Here is a 6,407-nt window from a genome sequence, read left to right as displayed (position 1 = left end):
CTACAGAACTATTTTAATCACAAAGCAGTACACGTTGCCTTTTATTGGCTATGAATCAGCATTATGGTTCAAGCATGTCTAGAGATAAATTCAGATTTGCAACAAAGCAACTGAGAATAACCCTATGTATGTATGTGTATATATATGTATATGTATATATATATACACACATATATATCAATATCATTTACAGATCTCAACACAGTGGATTTTAATAGAATACAACACAAAACCAATTAAATTATCTAAAAACCCATTTTATCCTCTTTACACACACATATTAATTGATTTGGAATTTAGGTTTAAATTTAAATTTAAACTATTTTAAATAAATTCTATAAAGAAAGGAGAAACTGTAATAGCATTAAAAGAATTCCGAGAAGGGGGTGCTGAGAATGCATGTTTGTGCATCTGTCAGTCCGTGTATCCTTGTTTTTGCCCATGTGGCTTTCAGTGCTGCCCTCTGGCAACACATAGGAAAGCCTGCCCTGAATTTCCAGCCCACTGCCATGGTGGATGGTTCCTTCGAGGAGATGAAGCTTTCTGACTACAGATGGAAATACTTGGTCCTCTTTGTCTACCTGCTGGACTTCACCCTGGGTGACCCACAGTGATCATCGCTTTCAGTGAACATGCTGAGGATTTACTCAGGCTGGACTGTGAGGTGCTGGGGGTCTCTGTCGACTCTCAGTTCATCCCCCTGGTGGGGATCAACAAGCCCAGGAAAGAAGGCAGCTTGCCTCACCCCCCAACATCCCTCTGCTGGCAAGTGTAACCAGAAGCTTGTCCCAAGATTATGGTGTGCTGAAGGAAGATTGAAGGCCTTGCATACAGGGGCCTCTTTATCACTGATGGCAGCAGTGTCCTTCGCCAGATCACTGTCAATGATTTGCCTGTGGGGAGCTCAGTGGAGGAAGCTCCTGCACCTGGTCCAGGTCTTCCAGTACAGGAATGAGAGTGGGGAAGTCTGTCCACCACAGGAACGAACACGGGAAAGTCCGTCCAGTACAGGAATTAACACGGGGAAATTTGTCCTGCCGGCTGGAAGTCAGGCAGTGACACAATCAAGCCCAACGTATACAACAGCAAGGGATACTTCTCCAAACACAGCAAGGGCGGCACACAAATGGAAAGCTTGGGATGTTGGCCTGCACCTATGACTATGCCTGGATACCCCATGCCAACTCAGGAAAGGTCAGACCTGCCTCTTTAAATTCTAAAGTCAGTGACCCTGGAGGGTTAGACCAAGGATGTCTCATTTTCCCAGCTGGGCTGGTCAATGGTGAGCCCCTCCCTGAAGCCCACCTAGCTAGGCACAGGCCTAGAGGTGATTCATAAAGTATTAGGACAGAAAGAAACAAACAAACCAAACCACCACCAACAACAAAAAATCCCAGAAGGGAAGGCCTTATGATAGTATACTTTTGCAGTGAGAAGAAAATATCTACACACTTAGGTTTGATAAAAGACCTGTGTCTAGAATATATAAGGAATGCCTATGTCTCTTACATGTTACAAAGAAAATACACAGTTGGCCAAGAGACACATGAAAATGCTCAAAATCATTAGTCATTGGAGAAGTGAAAATGAAAACCACGGTATCATACCATTCCACACCATTTCACAGGCTGACATTCAAACAACTGATACTAGTGAAGATGTGGAGTTCGTAAGAATGTCAAAATGTAGAGCCACTTTGGAACATAGGTTGGTGGTTTTCTATAAAGGTAAACAATATACTTTCCTACCCAATAATCTCACCTTTCAGGTGACATGAAAATGATAATCCATGCAAATTCTTAGACCCCAAATAATTTAGGATTACTCTTGTAGACTTACTCTTTGGGAGCATTCAAAAGATGCTTTGTTAAAATCCCGAGAGAAAGACTCAGGATGGTTTTACTGCATAACTAGAGCACACAAAGTGAGGTATTGGTCACACTGCAAACCTGTTTTTAGTCTCTTGTGTCGCACAGGCTACAATCTCCACTCACTCAATTTGCCTTCAATTCTCCTGGTTTAAGAGTTGTCTTGGTCATGTTAATGTTATTCATGGCTAAGAATTCCAGGAGAAAGGAAGGGCAAGAATCTCGAGTTGCTTCTGAAAATCTTTAACAGACATCGTTAAGTTTTAAATTAGAATTTTAAGATTTGCTCAGAAGAAAAGTATTCGATTTTGTGTGGATACTGGTGGAAAACAATAAGATTAGTTTAAGTGATTATAAGTCTTATATAAAAAGAGTGTGTACTTAAATGTACTCAGATGAATAGAAAAAAGATTGTTATTTTGTCAATCTTAATAAATGAGCAATATTAACAAGTATGCCTTCAGATTATATTTCAAATATGATAGTCTATAGAAACAGTGAGTTTAATAAAGGGATTACTGAATAAGTAAAATAAAAATTTTATTTGATTACAAGTATCTTTTAATTTCTGGGGCACCTGGGTGGCTCAGTTGGTTGGGTAAGCATCCAATTCTTGATTTCTGCTCAAGTCATGATCTCATGGTTGGTGGGATCGAGCCCCACACTGGGCTCTGTGCTGACAGTGTGGAGCCCGCTTGGGATTCTCTCTCTCTCTCTTTCTGCCCCTTCACCATGGGCATGCATGCTCATGCACTCTCTCTCTCTCTAAAAATAAATAAACATTTAAAAATAAATAAATAAAATCTCTTTTAGAAAAACAAATATCTTCTTATATCTTTCATCTTGTATTAAAAAGTAAAATTTTGGTTATAATAAATTCTTTGAATTATTGCATATAAAATGCAAGATACTTTATACTTGTGTGTGCATATGTTTTTGTGTGTATCCTTTCTTTTCTATAAAAGTAGAAACTCTTTTGTTAAAAAATGTTCAATATCATGACCTTTGCAAAATTAAATCTTAAAATGAAAATAACTCTTTTACTTTGGAATTTAGTAAGATAATTACAATAGATATCGGCTCTTGCTTTGACTACCCAATAATCTTTGAATATCCTTTTAATGTTTCTTATAAATTTCGACTTTCAGATTCATGACTTTCTGAGATGAAACTAAAATCAAAGCAAACAAAACAAAAACCCTACCTTTCACAGTGTGATCCATATTTTGTAGTATTAATGCCTGCTGAAAGTAGGCATATTCTGTGACAGTAGGCAGCAATGAAAATGAAAAGTCTTCAGACACATTCAACAAACAATAAAACTTACAAACATGATGCTGAGTGAAAAGAAATCCATAAAAAAAGAGAATGTATTGCATGCTTCCATTAGTATAAAGTTAAAAAAATCAAAACTAAAGGATGGAGTTTGCCATCAAGGCAACAGTTAAATTGGGGCAGGATAAATGGAACACTAATAGGAGAGGGTAAATGAGAATTCTGGGGTGACGTTGCAGTTACACCTTTTGTGGTAGCATTTACCAGGTCATATTCACTCTGTAATATTTCTTTAAATAGTAAAATTATAAATTAAGTACTTTAAATTTTTTTTAAGAGAGATACAGAGACAAAGGGAGGGGCAGAGAGAGGGAGACGAAGCATCTGAAGCAGGCTCCAGGCTCTGGGCTGTCAGCACAGAGCCTGACTTGGGTCTTGAACCCATAAACTGCAAGATCATGACCTGAGCCGACATCACTGCTTAACTGACTGTACTTTTTTCTGTGTGCTTTTTTCTAAATTATGTACTTTTTTCTATGCATAATATGCTTCATTATAACTGTTTACAAAGTTTTAATAAACACCTCTAACTGCTGGGGGTGGAGAGGAAGCCAGGTTCTTTCACACATGGCAAAGCTAGGTTCTGGGAAGCAGATTCACATACGTATGATAAGGATGAGGAAGAACATATTACATTAAATTGTTATGATGGTAATAAATTTTGTGTTCCTTATTAATATTTTAAAGATTTATTTACTTTTGAGAGAGAGAACGCAAGTGGAGAAGGAGTAGAGAGAGGGGGACAGAAGATCCCAAGCAGGCTCTGCGCTGTCAGCCACCGGCCCAATACTGGGCTCAAACTCAGGAACTGTGAGATCCTGAATTGAGCCCAAGTCCGATGCTCAACTGACTGAGCCACCCAGGTGTCCCTTGTTCCTTATTAATTTTAAAGTCTATCTCCTTATAAAAAGTTCTGATTTAACCTGATAGAGTAGGAAATTAGCATACATTTGTATCCTAAGACCAAAATAAATATATAATGGTTTGCAAAACAGATCAGAGGATGGGGGTTTGGGTTGTCACTGTTGAAACACATATTTTAACAAATTTTGTGAAGAGAAGAAAATCAGAAGAGAAATGGAATAAAGGCAGAGGATTGACAATGTAGAATCAGGGTATTGCTAAGGAGGTGGTTGATTCTAACAATAGCAAATATTAGTTTCTTCAACTCAGATACAAAATGTCCTATGCTGTGCAGGATATTTCTATACAATAAAACATTTTCTTACCCAAAATGCTTTTACTACATTCACTGAGAAAGCGGCCAGAGAGATAAGCATATTTATTGTGTGTAACTTTGCTGACATTTGTCCATTGAGATAAGCACATGAGTAAATTGTTTCTCTGTTGACATTTGTTCTCAATGAAAGTTTCCTTTTTCTTTTCTAGTAGGTAATGCCCTCACAGTGTCCACGGGGTATTAAAACTGTGTCTTTTGAAATTGGCAAAGTGGTTTTTTACACTTACAAAGTTAAATTTCTCGTTGTTTGAGGGTTTAAAAAACACCCTTTTAGTATTCTAGCAGTATTTACAGGTTTCTAGTCAGTTGGATATTAGGAAGCTTATGACTATTATGGCATTATTTAAATTAAATGAGTAATTTATTGAAATAGTTCAGAAGCCTCCCGGAAACATTAATTAATTTCACTATATTGTGATCCCTTTTCTGAGCAGCTTGTGCTTTCAAAATTTTTCTTCAGAAACAGAAAATATGTAAGAAGTGCTCAACTAAATGAGAATATTGCATTATTGGGGAGCCCAGCTGGCTCAGTTGGTAAATCATGTGACTCTTGATGTCAAGGTTGTGAGTTAGAGCCCCACATTGAGTGTGGAGATTGCTTAAAAAATAAAATTTAAAAAAATCTTTAATAAAGAATATTACATTATTATTTTTAACCAAATAAGTTACCTCAATTTGGATAGATGGATGATAGATAGATGATAGATCGATAGATAGATAGATAGATAGATAGATAGATAGACAAAGGGAGAGTGGGGCAGGGATTAACCTTTCTCAATGGAAAATGAGATTAGGGTTTGTAAGATTGCCTTGAAATCTAAATTGAAGTGATGGAAATAAAAGAACATTCAAGTTTCTAAGGCTTTCAGCAAATTCAGTAGTATTGAAAAAAAGAGAAAGGTAATCATGGCAGAAATTCTTCCCAGGAACAGATTGTGTGAATGTTCGGATCTTACTTTGCATAAAATCTTACTAATATCACCAAATGTGGAAAGACATCACACAAAGACGTGGCCCAAATAAACTCTACAGTTGGACCCTGTCTAAAATGCACTATAGGCAGGAAAACTGCAAGAAAGTGCAGAAACATTGTAATTGCCCATAGTTAGTTTTCTCCAATAAACAGAGGTTTTGGAAAACAGAAGTCAAAAGAGAAAATGAATAAAAAGATTTGTCAAGACAGTGGTGGCAATGGGAGAGACCTGTGCAGAGGGTTCTTTTTGGAAGTAACCTGGCTCTAACACTTAACCCAACCCTCTTGCAATTAGCATGCCCATTATTATCAATATTCTGGACATTGTTATAAAAGAAGTAGTAAGTGGAAGTGTGTTGCCTTTAGCTTTGTTTTCTCAAGATTCTTCAGCTATTCAGGAGCTTCTGTAGTTCCATACAAATTTCAGAATTGGCTTTTCTATCTCTGTGAAAAACGCCATTGGAATTTTGATAGGAATTAAATTGAATTTATCACTTTGGGTAGTATGGACACTTTAACAATACTTTTCAAATCCGTGAACACGGGCTATCTTTTCATTTATTTGAAACTTCTTCAGTTTCTTTCATCAGTATCTTACAGTTTTTGGTGTACATCTTTCACCTTCTTGGATAAGTTTATTCCTATTTTATTTTTTTCTTCATATGTTCATAAATGGGGTTGCTTTTATTTTTCTAAGGCTAGTCAAATGAAGCAGTGAGAGTCAAGAAGAAATAAATCTGTAACTGGTTGTGATCAATTAATCGTAAACACCACTGCACTTGGATCAGCTAGAATTGTTTTCTTGACTTCCTTTTGTTGGTATAAAAAATGCAACTGGTTTTTATGTGTTGATTCTGTTTTCTGCAACTTTACTGAATTTATTAGTTCTAACAGGTTTTTTTTTTTTGAGACTTTAGAGTTTTCTGCATTTTGGATTATGTCATTTGCAAGCAGATATTTTTACTTGTCACTTTCCAATTTGAATGCCTTC

The 6,407-nt window shown here is 36.7% G+C and overlaps 1 pseudogene; it reads left to right on the top strand.

Annotated features, from left to right (window-relative positions):
- The first annotated feature begins 395 nt into the window (after positions 1 to 395).
- Positions 396 to 2,115, top strand: LOC109276675 (peroxiredoxin-2-like; annotated as a pseudogene).
- Positions 2,116 to 6,407: the final 4,292 nt, after the last annotated feature.

The sequence above is a fragment of the Panthera pardus genome, unplaced genomic scaffold (assembly GCF_024362965.1).
Source record: "Panthera pardus isolate Hobbes unplaced genomic scaffold, ASM2436296v1 HiC_scaffold_21, whole genome shotgun sequence".
Lineage (NCBI taxonomy): Eukaryota > Metazoa > Chordata > Mammalia > Carnivora > Felidae > Panthera > Panthera pardus.
Note: the sequence above shows the minus strand (reverse complement) of the source record. Positions and strands in the feature narration are given on the sequence as shown.